Below are 20,851 nucleotides of genomic sequence, written 5' to 3'. Positions count from 1 at the left end.
AATAGGAGCCGTTCAGCTTGGTTGCCCAGAGCGGCCTCCATGCCTGTCCCGCACAGATCCATAAAAATTTTTTTAAAAAAGCCACAGACATTGGAACAGGGTTGAATATCTTTACACACACCCTCAAATATATGATCATCTAATCTTTGATAAGGGAGCAAGAAATGTGAAGTGGAGCAAAGAAATCCTCCTTAACAAATGTTGCTGCCAAAACTGGATAGATACATGCAAAAATATAGGTTCAGATCTCTACCTAACACCATGCACAAAAGTCAGATCAAAATGGATTAAAGACCTCAACATCAGACCAGATACATTGAAGACAAGGTCTGCAAAACCCTTCACGACATTGAAGCTAAAGGTTTCTTCAAAAATGAAATGCCACTCACCAAGCAAGTGGAAACAGAGATAAACAAATGAGACTATATTAAACTAAGAAGTTTCTGTACCTCAAAAGAAACAGTGACCAGAATACAAAGAGAGACTACAGAATGGAAAAGGGTATTCACCCGATACCCATCTGATAAGGGGTTAATATCAAGGATATACAAGGTATTGGTTGAACTCTACAAGAAGAAAACATCTAATCCCATCAGGAAATGGGGAAATGAAATGAACAGAAACTTTCTCAAAGAAGAAATACGAATGGCCAAAAGTCACATAGAAAATGCTCTGGGAGATGTAGATCAAAACAACAATGGAATATCATTTCACACCAAAAGACACAAAAGCAAATGGTATTGGTGTGGATGAGGGGAGATGGGGACTCTCCTTCACTGCTGGTGGGAATGCTGACTGGTTCAGCCCTTTTGGAAAACAGCATAGACGTTTCTCAAAAAATTAGAAATTGAGCTCCCATTTGACGCAGCAATACCGCTTCTGGAAATATATCCTGGAGATGCAAAAAAGTTCAGTAGAAATGATATCTGCATTTGTATGTTTATTGTAGCACTATTTACAATAGCCAAAACCTGGGAAAAAATCGAGTGCCTGAGAACAGACTATTGGTTAAAGAATCTTTGGCACATCTACACAATGGAATACTATGCGGCTGTTAGAAAAGATGAAGTCATAAAATTTGCATATAAGTGGATCAACATGGAGAGTATCATGCTAAGTAAAATGAGTCAGAGAGAGAGGGACAGACATAGAATGACTGCACTCATTTGTGGAATATAAAGGAACATAATGGGAGACTAGCACTCTACTTATAGTAGAGATAAGGACCAGGAGGATTGATCCATGGCTTGGAAGCCAGCCTCACATCCTGAGGATGGGGAGGAGGCAACTGAGACATAGAAGGGACCACCAATAAATGATGTCTTGGAAGGCTCAGGATGGAAGATGTGTGCTGAAAGTAGACTATGGACTGAAGATCATGGCCATTTAGTACCCGTATTGCGAACCATGACACCCAAAAGGAGAGATAGAATAAAAGGTAATGTGCCTGCCATAGAGGTGAGTGGAGGGGGGAGTGAAGGGGGGGCAGGAGGGATACTGGGAACATTGGTGGTGGATAATGGCACTGGTGGAGAAGTAGGTACTCAATCATTGTATGACTGAAATGTGTAATCATGAAAGTTTGTAAATCTGTAACTGTATCTCATGGTGATTCATTAAAATTTTTTAATTAAAAAAATAAAATATATTTTGAAAAAAATTGACAGCACTTTATGAGGGGAGAAGATGTTATAGAAAAATACTACTTTCATATGTTAAAAATTATTAATTTCATAAAAATCATTTAAAAATAGAATTAAAGTAGAGTTAGTAAATTCTATTTTTAAGAAAGTTTTCTGGATTTCCCCAATTCCATCCCCATTTCAACCCCACGCTCTGAAATCTAAATACAAGTATTCCAATTATTTTCCAGTTTATTACTGCATCAATTTTCGTATCTATATATAATAGCAAGGAAGTTACTGTACATATGAGTTTATTTCTTATAAACTTACTAAACTTTTTCTTCTGACTTATCATATCAGAAAAGGCTCAAAAATGCCTGTTTACAATTAAAAAAAAACCTTGGAAACTTATTTCTCTTATCCCTTTTCTAATAAACCAGGGTAAAAAAAATAACATAATACTGGAAAATTTTATTCTGTATTTTATCACAGTTTCTTTTTTTTTTAATTTTCTAGGGTTTTGAAAAATAAAAGTGATGTGTCATGTCATGCTAAATAGTTTCTGTAGCGTCTGTGGGACTCAAATATTTCTATTAATTTTTCACTTGTTAAGTATTCATCCTCTTTTTTAACTCTTCAGTCATACGAGTACTTGTTGCAAAATTGCCCTTGGGTCATTTTTCTCAATTTTTTGTGATTTCAATCTGCAACAGCATCTGATATTCTAGTCTTCTTAAACTGTCTCGGCCATTTAACACAACATCTTCAGGGCTTGCACAAACTGTAGAAATATATCTGATGGTGCCATATACAATCTTGCATTCTTCCCCATATATAACAAAAGAAAATTAGATGGGCTTTAAAGCCTTTGTGATTTTCCAAAAAAAACTAAAAATGAAAAGTAATATTACTTTATTACTAATAAAGATAATCATATACTTTTATTATAAAGATAAAAACATATTTGCAAGAGATAATTTAATCAACCATTCTGGTCATTAAAAAAGTAGTACCAAAGATGTTCAAGCTTATTATAATAGTTGAAATTCTGTCCTTGATTTTATAAGATACTACTTCCAATAAAGAGCACCAGAAATTGTTCTAAAAATGAAGATATACTTCACTCAGTAAATAATAATATTGAAGAATATATTCTGATATGTATTTCCATTTGCATGATATGTATATATGACATAAATGTTTCTGTTATATTTTGGTGATTATCACAATATATTTATTTATTTTTTTAACCTTAGAACTGCTTTTGTTATTGTGATCTGATCTTTGTCAAGATATCTTTAAAATTACCAGTACAATACTTTTGGGGCCCTATAAACCATACCCATAGAAGATGATAGACTTAATAAATGTGTTTGTGCGACTGGGTTATGGACTGACACATTTTTTTTTCATGACTTCCCTTGTACCTATATATTTTCTGAGATGAAAAACAATGTTGGGACTAACAATAACCCTACAAAGACCTCTAATTCTTGGAATAAGAGAAGTCACACGTCTCTAGTATTCAGTGAACATTTCCATAATAGGAGATTGGGAAATATGACAGGAGTTAAAGTTCTTGCCTATGTGCAACCAATTCGAGTTCACTCACCAATAGATGATCCCCTAACCAGTGTCATGATACTCCTGAACACAAACCACAAGTCTCTAAGCAATGCTGGGATATCGAATGTCTACAAGAACTATATAAAAAACATATTATGAACAACTTTGTAAACCATGGTGTTTAAAGAAAGAAGGAAAAGTGAAAAAAATGAGTTAAGAAAAGCAGGATCTGAATATGTAACTAAATTATTGCAATCAAGCTTACATGAATCAGAGGTTGCTTTGATGATCAGAGAAAGCACTATTTTATGGAAATGACTACTGATGAACTTATTAACACAACTGAATGACAACAAAGAATTTAGACTATTGAAGAAAATAGAACAACCAGAACGACCACCAAATGGGAGATCTTTGGCACTATTGTGGGAACATGGGAAGATGTCGTCGTTGATGACTTTGACAGGGAATACAATCGACTGGTTCAGCACCACCATGATTGTGCAAGGAACGCCGAGAGAGAGATAGCCAAAAAAAGATGTCTGTCTTCAAAAACTCTTGAGCTCATTCGCCAATGTGGCTTGGAGCAAGCATCAGGTAACCACACGCGAACGTTCGAGCTCGCAAAGCAGTGCAGAGAAGCGATGGGTTCGGCAGGGTGATAACATTTCACCAAAACTCTTCAGTGCCACCCTCAAGAATGCCATGTGATGACTGGAATAGGAAGGAATAGGAGTGAAGACAGATGGCTGGCAAATACAACACCTCCGCTTTGCTGATGACATAGTTCTAATAACCACAAACATTAGCCAAGCATCTCAAATGCTGGCTGACTTCTACCATGAGTGTGGAAAGGTCGGACTAAAGCTAAATCTTATGAAGACAATGTTTATGAGAAACGGTCTCATTCCTGACATTCCATTTGCTTTCAAGGGAATGAACATCTCCAAATGCAACAGTTTTGTGTACCTAGTTCGAAAATTCAACATGACGAATGATCTGGCACCTGAGTTGCGCAGGAGAAAGAGAGCAGCTTGGAACGCATCTAAGAGTATCGAAGAAAAAGCTAAGAGGACAAAGAACCTCCGACTCCTAGAACATCTCTTTGATTCCATTGTTCTTCCTGCACTAACATACACCTCAGAGACCTGGGCCATACGAAAGCAGGATGAGAACACTACTCAGGTCTCCCAAAGAGAAATCAGAAAAGCTATGCTAGGAGTATCACGCTTCATTCAAATGAGAGAAAGAATCTGGAGTTCCGACCTCTGTCAACAGTCAAGAATCAGGGACACTGTCTCATTTGCCAAGGCGTAGAAAATCAGATGGGCTGGACACATAATGAGATTTGCAGAGGACAGCTAGACTAGAGCTGTTACTGACTGGATTCCACAGGATGCCAAAAGATTGCAGGTCTGCCCGCCTACGAGATGGTCAGACTTCTTCGTCAAGATACTGAACGATCGGTTTGAGGCTCATCGTGTTCCTAAAATTAGCAGACGCCACTGGGCTATACTAGCACGCAACAGTGACGAATATAGATATTAGTGGCGCCCACTCGAGCAAATCTATGAATAACGGGATTTCAAGTGATCAAGAAATCAGAAAATATGAACAGAAAATATTTCATAAGATGATAAAATTTCAGAATTTGAGAGGACTTGCTGCATTTGAAGGGTAAAATGCTGTCAGTAACAATTACATGCCAAAAAAAATATTTCCTGGAAAAAAAGAATCAATAAGTCGTTTATTGGTCAACTTTTATTATTGTCGTATTTTTAAAAAAAAATTGCCTCAGCTACACACAGCAGAAAACATGCTGATAAATCAGTAGCAATTAATATCAAGGTCACACTTCTGTTGGTGAAAATATCATAATTGTGTAATATGCTAAAGGCTATTTTTGGTTAGTAATGCCATTTTAAATTAAGAAATGTATATTACTTATTAAGACAATGTTTCTGAATATAGAGGTGATTCTGATATATGATAGATATTACTTTTATATATACTGAGAAACTAAAATTGTTGTGTAGCATAAATAGTTGCAATATTTTCCTTATTATGATGATATGAAGCTGAACTGAAAATATCATTGTGGTATATCTGTGTACTCTATAGTCATGTAAAGTTGTCTACTTAATTTTGGCAAACAATATATTCTACCCTGAGCTATATTATTTATTTTCAAAATGCTTAATATTTTACTTTAGTAAAAAGAACAATATATTTCATCACATACCACTCTGATTTTCTTTATATATCTGTACCTATTTTATACAATTAGTTTCTTATATCTTCCCTATTGATAATTTACTATTACTAAATTAGATTACAATTAAAATTAGAACACAAAGAACCTCAAATCAATCATTCAGCATCTTGACAAAGAAGTCTGACCATCTCATAGTTGGGCGGCCGCTTGATCTTTTGACATCCAGTTGGAACAGCTCTCGTCCAGCGGTCTCCAAATCTAATTACGTGTCCAGCCCATCTGATTTTTGACGCCTTGGCAAATGAGTCAGCATCCCTGATTCTCAACCGTTGATCGAGGTCGGAACTCCAGATTCTTTGTCTCATTTGAGTGAAGCATAATACTCCAAGCATAGCTCTTTCGATTCCTCTTTGGGAGACCTGAATAGCATTCTCATCCTGTTTTCATAGGGCACAGGTCTCTGAGGTGTATGTTAAAGCAGGAAGAACAGTGGAATTGAAGAGATATGCCCAGAGCCAGAGGTTTTTCATCCTCTTATCTATTTCTCTGATGCTCTTGAAGGCGTTCCAAGCTGCTCTCTTCCTCCTGTGCAACTCAGGTGCCAGGTCATTTGTCATGTTGACTTCTTGATCTAGGAACACGTAACTGTTGCATTCAGAGATGTTTGTCCTGTTAAGAGTGAATAAAACGTCAGGAACAAGACCGTTTCTCGTAAACATTGTCTTGGTGATATTCAGCTGTAGTCTGACCTTTTCACACTCATGGTTGAAGTCTGCCAGCATTTGTGCCACTTGGATGATGTTTGGTATTATAAGAAAGATGTCACCAGCAAAGTGGAGGTCGTGTAGTTGCCGACCGTCTATCTTCACTCCCATTCCTTCCCATTCCTTCCCATTCCAGTCATTGCATGACGTTTTTGAGGGTGGCACTGAACAGTTTTGGTGAAATGGTATCACCCTGCAGAATCCCTCTCTTGACATCAGTGATAACCTCCCTGTAGAATGGTGAGATACTGGTAGTGAATCCACAATACAGCTCATGGAGTATCCTGATGTATTGAGTTTGAACGCCCTATTTGGCTAGGGCTTCAATGACCACTCAGTCTCAACAGAATCAAAGGCCTTCTTTGAATTAATGAACGTTAGACAGAGTGGCATCTTGAACTCCTGAGAAACCTCAATGAGCTTGGTTATCGTGTGGATATGGTAGGTTGTGCTGAATCCTTTTTGGAACCTGGCTTGCTCCCATGGTTGTCCTTCATCTAGCACTCTGCCAATCTTATTCAGGATGACCAGAGTGAACATCTTGTAGACGACAGACAACAGGTAGATCAGTCGATCATTGCCAATGTCGTGGATGTCTCCCCTCTTGTACAGTAGTACAGTCCTGCTGGTTTTCCATAGGGACAGTACCACAACTCAAAGACCCACTGGAACAAGATGTTTCAAATCCTCATTAGATATAATAGCAACAGTTCAGAATAATCCATTGAAAAAATGTAGTGAAGACATAAATTTTGAACGTGGAAATAAAATTGCAATTAAAAGAGAACTAAAATTTATACATTGTATTGGTTATAGAACAAATTAAATGGGGGGAACCCAATAGATTAAGGTAATAAGAGTCTATTAGTTAGTCATATGATTTGTTATCATATCTTAGTTCTTCTGATTGATAATCATCTATTTCATTAGAAAATCCTCACCCATGTTCTTGCAGTTGGGGTAGAGTTTATTAAGATTTAGATGAGAGCAACAGTACAGTGAGAAAGGCCTTGTAGGAGGCCAACTCAGATCTGATACCTGGTACAATATATGGTACCCAACGCTGAGCAAGAGTGATCCCTGAGAGTAGAGTCAGGAGTAAACCCTGAGCACCACTAGGTATGACTCAAAAAACAAAAAAAGACAAAAATAAAAAAGAAAAATAACAATTCATCAAAACTCACTATAATTTGATTTTGTAAATTTTGACATAACTAACATAAGCTATTTCTGAAATGTGCATACTGTTACCTAAAAGATAACCTTTACTAGAAAACTATGGAATTTTTGAAGTCAATATAAATCACTAATGCACCATATAATAAGTACTAAGTAATAAATTCCTTTTGCCTAAAAGCTGTAATGTTGTGGGTGTACATCACATCCAAAACTCAAATTTCATTTTGGCTGAATCTTAAGGCAAATACCTCTGCCAAAACTGTTTATATAAATTCATTGATAAGATGATTTTAGCAATTCTCAAAGCTACTAATTGTGTGTCATTTCTGGGCACGGAATAATAAGTGTCAGGGTTGGTTGCAAGTTGTGATTATGCATCATCCAACTACAAGCTAATTATACCGTCCAGTTTGGAAATAGCTACTTGAGATTCCCCCAAAGTCTATAGAAAGCATTTAACCCTTAGTTTAACATTATCTGAATCTAATTTGCATGGTCACCTGACAACTCTGGTTTAGTTTTAAATACAGCAATATTTTTATTATACTGGCTTCTAAACTATATGATAGGAAACATATATTTAGTTGCTTTTGACATTATCTTCAAATAGTCTAAAAATAGACACAAATTTTATCAATGCTCCAATACTTGAAAATATCTCAAAGATGTTACAAGTAATAGTCGATCAGAGGAATAAGTGTATTGTGCTCTAGTAGAATATTTACTAGACAGAAGAGCAATGTGTTTATAACAAGGAATTGTGTCATACACAGTAAAATATTGATCTGAGAAAACATTTTATAGTTAATGGGTACTTTTGAACAATTCAACTGTCATGGAATTTTGTTACTATAATTGTTAATAAAAAACAAAAATGTTCATAACCACAAGTTCATAATTTTCCCAGGTTAGCATCAGATGCTTTAACCTTCTGAATCACACATATATGTATATATATTTATATTGCATATAAATATATAACAATTTATATATATATAAATTTTATTTTTTTCATTTCATTCTCTTGTCTGTTCACTCTGGAGAACTGAAATACCTTCGTAGTATCTAACATGCCACAGGTCACATTTTGTGATGGCAGATGAAACAGTCCCTATGGTGATTTCAACACATTTTTGCAGCGAGGGCTGATCCTTACCTTCATTAAGTGTCAGGAAATGTACATTTTCCTTTAGGCCATTTCAATCTCTGAATGTTGCCTAAACTAGGAAGACTGGCAGGAAACGGAAGATCAGTGAAAACTTACAAATTTATATGTTTTGTTTGTGTACAGTATCAAGACAAACTAATCCATAGTATATGAACATATGGAATTTCATTTTAAATCAGAGTGCTGACCAAAATTCCAAAAGAAATTTAAAAAAATAAATATTTGTTTTGAATCACACATGACAGTACCCAGGCTATTCCCCTCTGGTTGTTTGGAAATCATTACTAGTGGTGTTTGAGGATCACACAGTGCAAATTTCAACTGTATCTCCCTCATGCAAAGCACCTGCTATGCCCTTTGAGCTATCTCTTAGTTTGGGGGTAGGGGGTCCGGTGGGAATAAGGCAGATCTGTTTAGCAACATCCAGTTTCATATAAAGTGAGTGATACCAGATAGGTAGAATCAAGCAACCTGTGCTAGCTACAGTCTCTTAAATTTTCTTGCCTCTAAGAATTTGTGATCTCTGTCTAACTCCTGGAGATTCTGGAGAATGTGCTTCTGAGCATTCGCTGCCAGCAAAAGTCATGAGACTCATAGACTAGCATGGCCATAGGTTTTGATTGTCTGTTGGCTCAGGATACATTCCCATTTCTATACCATCTTCTGCATCTGAACAGACAGTTCTTAAGACACTGAAACTCAATCATGAAAGGTCTCGGAGGAAGCCTCTGGGATTTTACTACCTATTCCTTCAAGGACGTCTTGCTCTGGTTGGTTTAAACACACTGCACTGTATGTTCATTTTAACAGTATTAGGCATTTTGTTCCATTTGTGTTCCTTATGAAGCATTTGCTTTAGACACTTTAGAGGCATATGTTTGCAGTTACTTAGTATCAAGCAATAGATGTGGAGAGTAGAATATAAAAGACCAAGAATGACTGACAAATAAAAGGGGGTGGGGGCACCTGGTGTCTTAACTTCAATGACCTGTATATCCCAGTGGGTCAGCAAACATGTGGTAGCTTTGAACAAGCATGTGGAAAGGGGATAGAGAGTTTAAATTCTGATAAAACCTCTTTTAAAGTAAAAGTCTGGTAGGAAAGGTGTGTGTGTGGGGGGATCTTGTTTGATTTTCAGTCCATGCTAGGACACCAACCCCAAGATGAAACAGTCATCTTAATTATACTTTCAACCTTTTTCAAAAGGAAAAATTTCAGTGTAGCAATCTGGAATCTTTTGGTCAGAATTGATATTTCTACAGTAATAAGCAAGTTAATATTCCTTTCCTTTTTTTACATGATGTAGTTTACTGAAATAATCTGGTTTTTGCCACCATGTTTTTCTGACTACAGAAACCTGTTTCATGCGTGATATCTATCTTATTTATGAATTATTTTATGAATCTAATTAGCTCTCATAAATATTGGGAAACTGGAAATTATATTAAATTATATATATAAATATAATTTCAGTGATACATACATTTTGATCATTTTGAACACATAGAAGTACGCTCAGAATAGTATACATACAAATAATACTATCTATTACACATGTGTACATCAATGCATGCTACATGCATGAATATGAAAATATATGTATACTTCATGCTTGTTAGCAGATTAATTCAAAGACTGCTATGACTCTAGGAATGTAAGAAGTTTTAATATATAGATTTATTCTTTTAGAGGCTGGAGAGATAGTACAATAGGTAAGGTGCTTGCCTAGCATGTACCCAAAATAAGTTCAACCACCAGCACTGCATCGATCCCCTGAGCCATGGCATGAGTGATCCCTGAGCATATAGTCAGGAGAAGCCCTGAGCACTGCTGGGTGTGACCTAATATAAACCCCCAAAGCAAATTCTTTCAGTGTTGAGGGTAAATGAATATTATGCTTGAAATTTAAAATATATTTATATTTTCAAATATTCAATATTTAGTAGCATGTTGCATAGTGGATATGAATTTTATAACAAGGGGCTGTAATTATCTTAGTTATAACTGGAGACAGTAGATTGCCTATTGAAGTTTTATTGCTCAGATTTACTCAGAGACTTACTGATGCATGCTTGAGAGACAGCAACGTGAAACTAATCCTACCTACTTAAGTACTAAATTATGGAAAATAAGAAGAATCTTGAAATCTGAAGCAATGTAAATAGAAAAACAATTGACAAGAAAGAAGGACTTAGGATGCTGAGTAAAGTGGTAAAGGTCATTTATAAACAAATTTTGCATCTAACATGAATGCGGAAAGAATATTGTTTGAATTTCTTTTTTTAACACAGGTATATCCTGAGACCATTCTGGATTAAAAATTGACTCTGTGTAGGACTGAGTCATTGTAAATGGATGAATATGCTCGCCTTTTTTATGCTTGCATGTATCTGACATGGGTTCCATCCTGAGCACCAAATATGATTCTTCAGCATTAGTAGGATAATCTCTGAGCAACAGAGCAGGTATAAGCCCTGAGCACCATTGGTTGTGGTCCAAACCCTCCTCCTTCCAAAAGAGAAACATTGTGAAACTTTTGCATAGATTAACAGTCATCTCATTATTAAAATAATCAAATTAAAATTTATGTTTAAGTTATAAATTAAAATCATGTATTTAATAATGCCTCTTCAGACTAGAGCTGGCTCTGGGCCATAGTAGATATTAAGTTATAACTGGTAGATGCAGAATTGTTTATAAATGATAGGTTCTTATCTGTAGCACTGTCCTCCCATTGTTCATTGATTTGCTTGAACGGGCCCAGTAACATCTCCATTTTGAGATTTGTTGTTACTGTGTTTGGCATATTGAATATTCACGGGGAGCTTGCCAGGCTCTGCCCGGCGGGCGAGATACTCTCAGTAGCTTGCTGGGCTCTCTGAGAGGGGTGGAGGAATAGAGCCCGGCTCAGTCGGACTGGCTGCATGCAAGGCAAATATGCCCTACCGCTGTGCTATTGCTCCAGCCCAGGTTCTTATATTATTAAATGTACATTATGTATATGCACACAATACTGGATTGATTTCTAAAATTATATTGATTATAATTGAATGTTAATCATATATTTTCTCTGTATTCAAGTACATGCTTAATATTTATTAATTCTAAATATGTTATCAATCAAGCTTGAGACAGTTTTTCCCTAAATTATGCTTCCCTTTTGAAAAGAGACTACAGATTTTTAGCAACACATTCACTTATTGAGCTTTTTTCCTACAATAAGAAAATTGTCACAAAATTCTCATTTAATAATAATGATCTCTACAAAACACTACTGAAACATTAAAATGTTTATTTAAAATTATTCAGATTAAACGATTTAAAGTACTGTAAAATATGCTGTATTTAAATTGGGCAATTTATTCTTGAAAACCTTTAGGAAAATAAATAAAGATAATAATCATGCAATAATGAAAATAAATAGAAAATCCCATATTTTCTATTTTCAAAAAATGTATTACTGTTGAGAATTGGTTTTTGTTTGTCTTCTTTTTATTTTGGTATAGTACTTATTGGTAAGAAATTTTAAACAAGTCTATAAATTAAACTGTGGGATATAATGCTTATTTCTTTATAGTAAGTACTGATTCAAATATCAAAGTTCAGATTTTTCATATATTCATTCTAAAGATGATGCTTCCCTATAAATGGTTAACAATACATTGTTAAATACATGATTTTCTGTTACATCTTATATGTCTTTAATCTTTAGTCTTATAGATCTTATTTAACTGTGGTTTCTAGCTCAGCCATTAAAAACTAACTTATTTTTATTTTCACTTTTTTAGCTGAGAGCATCTGAAAATGGAAACAATTCCAACAAAAGCAGCCAGAGTGCTTATCCAGTTGTCAGTTTGATTCTATATCATTTTGTATGATTTTATAACTGTGTTTATAGATTGTTAGTGTTTGAAAGCACTCTATTTACCAGGAATTTGATAAGTGATTAAAAAATTGGCAAATGTTTTCTCCAAGTGTTTCTAAATATATTCTACAAACAAAGCCAAACAAAGTGAGGTGCTGTGTGAATACTGATTTATCCTAATGGTTTCACAGTATTTAATGAGTACAGTAAGAAATATGTTTAGGGATTTTCCCCTCTATATGAGGCTTTGGTAAATATATGAACGCATAGGTGACTTTCCACAAGAGGGCTTCATGTTTCAAATCAGCAGTATCATACTTTTTTGACATAATGCCCAGAAAAATATATTGCTTGTTAGTTTATTGAATAAAGAAGAGTCTCTATTGTAATATTTTATAACTATTTTGGAAGGGAACTTCCAGAGATATGTATGTGTGCATATCTGGACATTTTAAGAACATAAAGGCACAGAACAGGTTTTCAAATAATGATTGCATATTCATATTTGATTATATGCACACATTATTTACACTTGTATGGCAATAATTCTACCTTTCTTCAAGGAATATTTTTTACCAACATTGAGATTATTTATGTGCATATTTATATTCATATACGTATATATAGCCTTTTTCAAATTATCTTCTAAATCTTTATCCTGTCATCTACTTGTGCATCTCTTGATTTGAAAAGGCTGGACAATCATTATGCAAGCAATTATGAAGACTAAGAAGTCTACATCTGTCATTTATAGTCTGCAAACCAAGGAAAGTCATGTAGAGTCATTTTCATGCTAAAGAGATAAGGACTGTGATGTGAGAGCAGAATAAGGGGCTCAGTTTTGATATTTGGCAGAGAAAGTAAATTCTTTATTAGTTTCTTGTTCGCTTCTTGAGATTAAAATGATTTTCACATATATTTTAAAAAAGTAAATCTTCTTTATTTGGTCTACCAATTAAAATGATAATCTAATCGAGAAACAGCCTCACAGACACATCAAGAAATAATATTTAACCAATCTATACAGTATATTCTGTGACTCTCTCAAACTGTTACATAAAATTAACTATCATAGCTCTACATCTTGTATTTCTGTAGACTGAAATGCTAAAGCCAGTTACTGAATCAAATAATATTTTACCATACTGTAAATGTAAAATGCTCGAGCGGGCCCAGTAACGTCTCCATTGGAGACTTTGTTGTTACTGTGTCTGGCATATCGAATACTCTCGGTAGCTTGCCGGGCTCTCCGAGAGGGGCGGAGGAATCGAACTCGGGTCGGCCATGTTGGCCGCTTGTAAGGCGAACGCCCTACCCGCTGTGCTATCGGCTCGCTGGGACCGCTGACTCTTTACCATACTGGTCAACTATTTATCATCTGAGTGAATTATTCATTAATGTATTATTTGTCTGATATTTTCTAAATTATATCAATCAATAATATACTTTTACATTTGGTGTTTACTATAATAGCATTCATTTATATTAGGTGCCATAATTAGATTAAAATTCATGTTTTGTGGGATAATTAATATAGAATTATAGGATACATTTGAATAATTTTTTACAGGAAATAATTTAAAGATTTAGGTTAATATATTCACTGTATTATATAGGATTAACTGAAGAACAAAGATTATATATTGAGTTTATATTTATATATTGAGAACAGATTATATATTAAGTTTTAGTGAGATAATTAACAGTTATGAACATCTGTAAGCCAATCACTTGATCACTTGACATCCCATTGCTCATCAATTTACTCGAGTGGGCGCCAGTTATGTCTGCATTCATCCCTGTCATGTGCCAATGGCGTCTGCTCGCTCCAAGAAACTGAAGAGCCTCAAACGATTCGTTCATGGTCTTGATGAAGAAGTCTGACCATCTTGTAGGTGGGCTGCCATGCAATCTTTTGACATCCTGTGGAATCCAGTTGGTAATGGATCTAGTCCAGCGGTCATCTCCAAATTGCATTACATGTTCATCCAGCTCATCTGATTTCCAACGCCTTGGCAAACGAGACAGCGTGCTTGATTCTCTATCATCGAAGGAGGTTGGAACTCCTGGTTCCTTCTCCCACTTGAGTAAAGTGTGATATTCCAAGCATAGCTCTTTCAATTCCTTTTTGGGAGACCCGAATAGTGTTCTCATCCTTTTATTGTAGGGTCCAGGTCTCTGATGTGTATGTTAATGCAGGAAGAATGGGGGAGTTGAAAAGATGTGCCCAGATTCAGAGGTTCTTTGTCTTCTTAGCTATTTATTCAACACTCTTGAAGGCATTCCAAGCCTCTCTCTTCCTCCTTCACAACTCAGGTCCAAGTCATTCATCATGTTGAGTTCTTGATCTAGGTACACGTAACTGCTGAATTTGGAGAGGTTCATTCCATTGAAATGAATGGAACATGAAGAATGAGACCGTTTCTCATGAACATTGTCTTTATGAGATTCAGCTGCAGTCAGACTTTTTCACACTCATGGTCAAAGATGGCCAGCAGTTGTCCTGCTTGGATAATGTTTGGTGTTATTAGAACGATGTCATCAGCAAAGCGGATGTGGTGTAGTTGCCAACAGTCTATCTTCGCTCCCATTCCTTCTCATTTCAGTCATCCCATGACGTTCTCAAGGGTCACACTCAAAAGTTTCAGTGAAATGTTGTCACCCTGATGAACCCCTCTCTTGATGTCAATGATCACTTCCTTGTAGAATGGTGAGATCCTGGTAGTGAATCCTAACACAGAGTAATAAAGCAGAACTTTGTGACCTTGGTCTCGAGACTCAACAGGACCTGGAAACAAAGATCTTCTGCCTGCTCACACCAATCTCCAGCAACCCAGGAATCACAACAAGAAGACCCACTCTGCTGGAGCCAGATAAATACCTTATAGGCCAACCTCCACTGCCTCCACTACCTAGCCACCTCCATGCTCTACACCGCTTTTCAGACCACGTGGACACAAAGTGACTGAGTAACACATCATAAGACACGTAATAACCATTTTTCATTAATATCATACCATATTTGATGGGGTTTAAATATGGTTTGAACCATGAGAATATCTGCAAGGATGATTAGAGGCCACCGTAAAAGCCTCTATCCCTCTCAGTGAGCTTGACAAGGTACCGAGAGTATCCTGCCCTCACAGCCAGAATTTGGCAAGCTATCTGTGACGTAGTTGATATGCCAAAAACAAATGCAATGGGTCTCATTCCCTTTGCCCTGAAGGAGCCCCCAGTAAAGCAGCATAAAGAAGGATGAGCAAAGGTGTGAAGTTGGGGTAATCCTGCTGGCATGGGGGTGTGTGGCTGTGCATGGGCCAGGTTGCAGGAGAAGATGGCGGTCTCCACAGTGGCATTGAATCAGTGAAGATACCTCTGGATTGAGTGTCATGAAGTGTCCTACCTACATTTTCCTCAAGTCTGATACCAGGATTTAAGGTTCCTCATAATTTTAGCTGTGGAAGAACTTGAAGGAGGAAAAGGGGGTTGGCAATGGTAGGGTTAGCTGGAGATTTGAAGACAATAAAGCTATGACACTTACAAGGTGGACAGGCATGATTATTGGGTCACCAAGGATGAATTATGAAAATAGAATATCAATAGCCTGAAAATAGAATGTGGACTTAAATACCCAGAAGGTCCTTTGTCAGTTAGATTTGTAAGCAAAATTAATATGAATGGAATAAATAATTCCAGTGGAATAGTGGATGCACGGAGAATACCAGTGTTAGTAAAATGGCAAAATTCATATACCATTAAAGTTGTACTGCAAGAGCTAAGATATCTAATGATATCCAAAGAAAATACTAAGTTTTCACAGCCACCAGGAGGACAAATATACAACAATTAATTTTAATGAATTGCAAACATCTTAAATTAATAACTTCTACTCATGTTAATGTCTTGATTAAATATCACAATACAAAATACCCACACATTCAAGTAAAAGAATTTCAGCTGACAAAACATGACCTGAACATTTATAAGAATGTATGTATACCCATTATGTTTTCAGGTAACAGGAGGAAAGATGTAGCACAATTTTTTTTCTCTTGTTAAGGCATTTTTCTCTTGTTTCACTGTTACTTAGGCATAAGCCTAGAGTACTCAAAATAGAAACCGGGTTTTCAAGGTGAAAGTACGGTGAGAAGGGTCAGGTGGCTGTGGCAGCATGTATGTTTCTGAAAAGCTAGTCTCACCAGAAGGAAACCATAAATGGCAAGCTTTATACATCTTAGTGAAGGCTACTTTTCCAATTGTCTAAAGTAACAGGTAAAATGACACATATTGTGTTAAGTTTTAAAGCAGTGTGGGTGCTGATTAGTAGTAGTATCAAAAGTTAGTTTAGGATTGTTTTGGTACTTATATTTTTAACTTTAAAAAAATGTTGTGGGGAGGTAAATGAATTTCTGTTAAAAGCTGTTTCTGTGTATTATATGTAACAGACACAGTAAATATTTGTTTACAGTCTTTGACAAACCATAAGATTAAATGAAATCAACAAAAAAGAAATAGGTGTATGTCTATGTGATTTTGAGATTAAAGTTAGTCTTGAAATGTAAATAGATTGTGGAATATGTCCTCAGAAAGAAAAAAAAAAGGATGAGCAAGAAGATGCTAATAAAATTTCAAGGCCGAACTAGGCTGCCAAAACAAAGAAGGACTGAAATGACTTTCTGTACTTTAAATAATGCACATACATCTACAAGTTGTTCACTTGAGTCATCCTAAATAGGATTGGCAGAACACTAGATGAAGGACAACCATGTGAGCAAGCCAGGTTCCACAAAGGATTCAGTACCATCGACCATATCCACATGATAACCAAGCTCATTGAGGTTTCTCGAGAGTTCAAGATGCTGCTCTGTTTAATGTTCATTGATTTAAAGAAGGCCTTTGATTCTGTTGAGACGGAAGCGGTCATGGAAGCCCTAGCCAATCAGGGCATTCAAGCCCAATACATCAAGATCCTCCATGAGCTGTATTGCAGATTCACTACCAGGATCTCACCATTCTACAAAGAAGTAATCATTTATGTCAAGAGAGGGATTTGGCAGGGTGATACCATTTCAGCGAAACTCTTCAGTGCCACCCTCAAGAACATCATGCGGTGACTGAAATGGGAAGGAATGGGAGTAAAGATAGATGATCAGCAACTACACTACCTCCACTTTGCTGATGACATTGTTTTAATAACACCAAACATCAGCCAAGTGGCACAAATGCTGGCCGACTTTGACCGTGAGTGTGGAAAGGTAGGACTACAGCTGAATCTTACGAAAACAATGTTTATGAGAAACAGCCTCGTTCCTGATGCCCCATTCGTTCTCAACGGAACGACCATCTCCGAATGCAACAGCTATGTGTACCTAGGTCGAGAAGTCAACATGACAAATGACCTGGCACCCGAGCTGCACAGGAGGAAGAGAACGGCTTGGAATGCCTTCAAGAACATCGAAGAAATAGCTAAGAAGACGAAGAACCTCCGGCTCCGGGCACATCTATTTGATTCCACTGTTCTTCCTGCATTAACATATGCCTCAGATACCTGGGCCCTACATAAACAGGATGAGAATATTATTCGGGTCTCCCAAAGAAGAATTGAAAGAGCTATGCTTGGAATATCACGTTTCACTCAAATGAGAGAAAGAATCCAGAGTTCTGACATCCGTCGACGATCAAGAATCAGGGAAGTGTCTCGTTTGCCAAGGTGTCAAAAATCAGATGGGCTTGTCACGTAATGAGATTTAAAGACGACCACTGGACTAGAGCTGTTACCGACTGGATTCCACGGGATGTCAAAAGACCACGTGGCCGCCCAACTACCAGAGGGTCAGACTTCTTCAACAAGATCATGAATGATCGGTTTGAGGCTCTTCATGTTCCCAGAGTGAACAGATGCCATTGGACTACACTGGCATACGACAGGGATGAATGGAGACATTACTGGTGCCCACTCGAGCAAATCGACGAATAACGGGAAGTTAAATGATTAAGTGAACGCATATATGCTGACATCAGAAGCATCCATCAAGGACCTGATGTTGCAAGCTCAGAAGATCAAGTACAACATCATTGATCTGACCAAGACAAGAAGGCATCTATTATGTCATGTAATTTTTGACACTGGAGAACTGTTCCTCGAAATATGTGTCAAAAGAGGCATTGGTGGTGTTAGTGCCCTTGTCAACATGAACTTGCCATGAGCATTGATTCATTTGAATGCCTAACAATCTGAATCAGATTATTACACTTGAATAGATGTGGCTCACTGCCGGCAGTTTCTATCTTCATTGTCTATACACCAACATCCAATTAAAATGAAGAAAAAACTGAGAAGTTCTATATGGAGCTGGCGGAGTTCTACAAAGAATAACACACCTTCTACAAGATCATTGTCAGTGATTTTAATGCCAAGAGAGGACTGAGAAGATTAGCCAAAGAACTTCACGTTGGGACCTAGGGCCTAGAATGGACCAAACAGAGTGAGAGACTGTCTGAGTTCATCATGTCGACCAAGATCATCCATGGTAACTTGCAATTCAAGAAGGCAAAATCTAAACACTGGACATGGGAGTCTCCTGGTGGACATTTCAGAAACAAAATTGACCCCATCATATTAAATTCACAGTTTTGCCTGATTGATGTCGCTGTTGTCCCAAAATTCCAAACAGGATTGGACCATCATCTCCTTCTTGCAAAATTCTACTACAAAGAGCAGGGAGAAAGGGTTTCAAAGTTCAAGAAAAGAACTTCCAGATTGACCACCAACTGGGAACTCTTTGGCATTATTGTGGTAACATGGGAAGATGCCATCGTTGACGACATTGACGCAGAATATGATCGACTGGTTCAGCACCTCCATGATTGTGCAAGGGGAGCTGAGGGAGAGAAAGCCACAAAAAAAAGCCTGTCTTCGAAAACTCTTGAGCTCATTTGAAACGTGGCTGGGCGCGAGCCTCAGGCAACCACAAGCTAACATCCAAGCTTGCAAAGCTGTGCAGAGAAGTGATAAAGGAAAAACTTAAGCAGAGAAGAGCAGCAGTGGTAACAGATGTGGAAGAAGCCTGGAGAAGCTTTCACAATGCTCAAACTGTCTTTTGCCAACTACAAGACCAAGATGACTGCATTCCAATTTCCTAATGGATATCACACCTTCCAGAAGGGCAATAGAGAAGATTATCCATGACTGCTACTCACATCTCTTCGATAACCACGTCCACCTGCCCACATACCAAATTCCACAGGATGGATATGTCCTTCCTAATGTTCTCCCTTCTAAAATCAGATATGCCATTTCATTGGTAAAGAAGCAAACAGTGGCAGCCTGATCCTCTTCCTCTTCATCTCCAGTGCTGTGCCAGTATTCTTTCCCTCCCAGGTCAGTTAACCCGACAATATTTGAATCTGGGACTTGGTTTTCACTGTGTAAGCACCAGAGGTATCCTCTAGGACCCTGGAACAAAAGCGTCCCTGAGCCTATTTCTGTTCATCCCCAATGCAGTGCCAATCTTCTTCCCCTCCCAGCTAGTACTCCCTTCACACACTAGATTCCCGTGGGAGCATGGCATCTTCACACGTGGGCATGGCTTCAGCAGAAGTGGGCGTGGCCTAATTCTGAGCCAGTCTGCGCTCATGCAGCTGCAGGTAATTTACTCATACCAAGAAATTTAGGGTTTCTCCCCAGATCTGCGCGGGACGGGCACAGAGGCCCAGCAACAAAGCTGAAAAAACTCCTATTGCAACAAGGTACAGCCTGCCCCCAAGGGCCTGGGTCCCTCTCTGGGCATGTGCAGCTAGCTCCATCTCCTAGAAAGCTGGTTTTCTCCCCTGATCTGCGTGGAATGGGCACGGAGGCCCAGGTCTGGCCAACAAAGCTGAACGATTCCTATTCCAACCAGGTACAGCCTGCCCCCAAGGGCCTGGGTCCCTCTCTGGGCATGCGCAGCTAGCTACATCTCCTAGAAAGCTGGTTTTCTCCTCTGATCTGCGCGGGATGGGCACGGAGGCCCAGCTCTGGGCAACCAAGCTGAACGGCTCCTATTCCAACCAGGAGACGTTCCCAACTCCTCACCCAGTGTCAGGGACTCTTTCCGGAGTCTTTTCCCACTACTATGCCATAGGAACCATAAGCTACCTTCTTAGATGGCAACTTCTCTAGTTTAGCTCAGTCACTAGAAACACAGTAGCCAATAACTCATAAGACTATCTTAACTCACACTGCATATCAAGCAGAATAGTAACAGTGAACGTGAAGGACTAAACCACACTTCTCACAAATGGTAAAGCAATGCAAAAGCCCACCAAACTTTCTTATTGAAGAGTCTAGCCCAGATGACACCAACAGTACTGTAGTGTTAGACAACCTCTCTGACAAGGAATTCAGAAGAGAGCTACTTAGGATGCTTAGGGAACTAAAAGAAACAATGGAAAGCAATGCCAATAGAAGACAAGAGGATTTGAAAGCAG

The 20,851-nt window shown here is 37.6% G+C and overlaps 1 pseudogene; it reads left to right on the top strand.

The window, feature by feature from the left end:
* The window catches only part of LOC130019930 (ubiquitin-conjugating enzyme E2 variant 2-like), a 37,942-nt pseudogene extending 21,710 nt beyond the window's left edge, over positions 1-16,232 (top strand).
* Positions 16,233-20,851: the final 4,619 nt, after the last annotated feature.

Source organism: Sorex fumeus, unplaced genomic scaffold (assembly GCF_029834395.1).
Source record: "Sorex fumeus unplaced genomic scaffold, SorFum_2.1 ptg000010l, whole genome shotgun sequence".
Lineage (NCBI taxonomy): Eukaryota > Metazoa > Chordata > Mammalia > Eulipotyphla > Soricidae > Sorex > Sorex fumeus.
The sequence above is the reverse complement of the archived record's forward strand: the minus strand, read 5'-3'. Positions and strand labels throughout refer to the sequence as shown.